This window comes from Chrysochloris asiatica, unplaced genomic scaffold (genome assembly GCF_000296735.1).
Source record: "Chrysochloris asiatica unplaced genomic scaffold, ChrAsi1.0 scaffold00091, whole genome shotgun sequence".
Lineage (NCBI taxonomy): Eukaryota > Metazoa > Chordata > Mammalia > Afrosoricida > Chrysochloridae > Chrysochloris > Chrysochloris asiatica.
This window is the reverse complement of record NW_006408609.1, coordinates 11130063-11133229: the sequence shown is the minus strand read 5'-3', so window position 1 is coordinate 11133229 and position 3167 is coordinate 11130063. Positions and strand designations below refer to the sequence as shown.

The window sequence follows — 3167 nt, the reverse complement described above, 5'->3', positions numbered from 1 at the left end:
TTGGAAGAAGTGCAGCTAGAGTGCTCCCTGGAGACCAAAATGGCCAAATTTTATCTCTCATACTTTAGACATATTGTCAGGAGGGACCAGTCGCTGGAGAAGGATATCATGTTTGGTAAGGTGGAGGGTCAGAGAAAAAGAGGAAGACTCCAGAAAGATGGATTGGCAAAGTGGCAGCATAGGTGGGCTCAAGCGTGGCAACAATTGTGAGGTTGGCCCAGGACTGGGCAGTGTTTCATTCTGTTGTGCATAGTGTCACAATGAGTTAGTACTGACTCGATGGCACCTAACAACAGCAGCAACAGCAATATATATACATAAATAAAAGGAGACAGAGAGAGAACAGAAGTCCATGAGACATTGAGGAAGCTTTACTGAACACTCAAATAAAGGAGGAGGAATAAAAAGGAAAAAAAAAATCATACTAGTTCCTACCAGGTCCAATTTTCTCATGACATGTTTGGAAAACTTGATAGTCTTGAAAAATCAAGATAAAATCCTTACTACTTTGCTGAGTATACTCTTAAATATTAAATATTACTACCCAGAGAGAGATTCTCTATTGCATGACAATTTAAAGAATGACTTTTCATAAATCACATTACTGTTAAATATATATTGGTGTATACAAAAAATACAGAATGTTAATATTAATCATTTCAAAGGAAAATTGTTTTCATGGTTTCAAATATTTAACAGTAAAGTTATATCCTCTTTTAAATATGAATAAGCCTACCAAATGGTAAAACAAAAATATTAAGTTAAATCTTAAAAAATCTCAATCTGTATATATAAACAACTGTAAGATTATTTTTGTCTTCATCCCTTCTACTACTCTTAGGGCTTAAAAATGACTTTGGTAATTTGCAGAATTGTGTTTTGTCTTTCTTCTGTCTTCTCATTGTATTACAATACCTTATGTATTTGAGAGTTAAAATGCATGAATTCTTTGATGTTGCTCTTAACTTCTTTTCCCAAAGCTTTTGTTTGGATAGGATGAAACGGTCAGACTGAAATTAATATCAAGAAAAAAATGTAAAAAGCAAAAACCAGAGTGGAGCCAAAAATAACATAAGCAGGCTCTCCTGCACTCAATCTTCCTTAAGTGTTCTGCCAGTGCACTCTCTATGTGTATATTCAATTACTATCTAGGGACTGTAAATTACGTGACACATTTTGAGTGGTCTAATGTCCACTAGGGAAATGAGAGAGATGCAGCAATGGTTTCCATTTGTGCACTGCCTTTGAACTCCTACTGTCAATGGATCTCATTTGACTAAATTTTCTGCTTGAAAGATTTGAATTTATATGGCTTAAATAATAAAAAAGATATTATCTGCAAGAATGCAAAATGTGTTTCATAAGACTCTTCAGTGTGGTGAATGAGAGCTACAGTAAAGTCATAAGGCTTTACTTATGATCAGTTCATGGTTACACAACTCTTGTTTCACATGTGAAATTTATAAAGGTTTCTCTAGCTGTCTCTCAAATCTTTTCTTGAGATGATCTTTAAATTCAGGTTGGATACTCAAAGACATACTTTGACTCTCACGGATTTGTTTTAATTTTTTTTTTTCAGTTTCAACTTATATATTAGAAATTTATAGGCTGCCTCCAGATCTTATTCTACCAGATGATATTGAACTTCTCCATTGTCTCCTTACACAGATGAAGTCAATTTGATTCCTGTGTATTAGATGATGTCCACATGTATAATCAACATGTATGTTGTTGAAAAGGTATTTCCAATCCATAGATCACTGATCTTGCAAAATTCCATCATTCAATTGTGTTGCCTCTATCACGAAGGCCATATTTTCCACCTATTAATTTGTTTTGTTCTTTGTTTTGTATTTCAGTCACCAGTAATTTTTAATGTATCTTGATTGCATGTTTGATCAATTTTAGATTGCAGATTTTGATGTTGTTGTTAGGTGCCATCGAGTCAGTACCGACTCAGTGACATTATGCATAGCAGAATGAAACAGTGCCCAATCCTGGGCTAACCTCACTATTGTCAACATTCTTGAGTCCATCAATGCTGTCACTTGGCCAATCCATCTCACTGGGGGTCTTCCTCTTTTTCTCTGACCCTCCACCTTACCAAAAATGATATCCATCCCCAGCAACTGGTCCCTCCTGACAATATGTCTGAAGTATAAGAGATGAAGTTTGGTCATCCTAGCCTCCAAGGAATACTCTGGCTGCACTTTGTCTAAACGGATCTGTTGGTTCTACTAACAGCCCATGGCACTTTTAATATTCTCCCCCCAACACCATAACTCAAAAGCATCAATTCTTCTACAGTCTTCATTATTAACTGTCCAGCTTTCACATGCATATGAGGTTATTGAAAATACGATGGCTTGTGTCAGGAGCACCTTAGTCCTGAAGCCGACATCTTACTCTTCAAAACTTAAAAAAAGTTCTTGTGCAGCAGATTAGCCTAATGTAATATGTCATTTGATTTCTTGATTGCTGCTTCCGTGAGTGTTGATAGTTGATCCAAGAACAATGAAGTCTTTGACAACTTCAATCTTTTCTACATTGATAAGAATGATATTTATTGGTCTAGTGGTGAAGATTTTTGTTTTTTTTGACATTGAGATGCAATCTTTAACAAAGGCTGTGCTCTTTGATCTTCATTATTAAATAATTTTAAGTCCTCTTCACTTTCAGCAAGGTTGTATCATCTGCATATCGCAGGTTGTTAATAAGACTTAAAAATGTGATGCCACGTTTTTCATCATATAACCCAGCTTCTTGGATTATTTGCTCAGCATTCAGGTTGAATTGTTATTGTTGTTGTCAGGTGCCATTGAGTCGGAACTAACTCATAGCGACCCCATGCACAGCAGAATGAAACAATGTCCGATCCTGGGCAAACCTCGCTACTGCTGCCACACTTGGCACCATCAATGATGCCACCTGGCTGATCCATCTCGTTGGGGGGGGTGGGGTGTCTTCCTCTTTTTCTCTGACCCTCCATCTTAGGCAGCATGACATCCTTCTCTAGCGAATGTTCACTCCTGACAATATGTCCAAAGTATGAGAGATGAAGTTTAGCCATCTTGGCCTCCAAGGAGCAGAATAAGTAGGATAAAAGAATACAACCATGTCGCACACCTTTCTTAATTTTAAAACATTCAATGTTCCCATGTTCTGTT

At 36.7% G+C, this 3167-nt stretch overlaps 1 pseudogene; it reads right to left on the bottom strand.

Moving 5' to 3' along the window:
• Window positions 1-716: 716 nt before the first annotated feature.
• Window positions 717-3167, bottom strand: part of LOC102811249 — a 21103-nt pseudogene continuing 18652 nt past the window's right edge.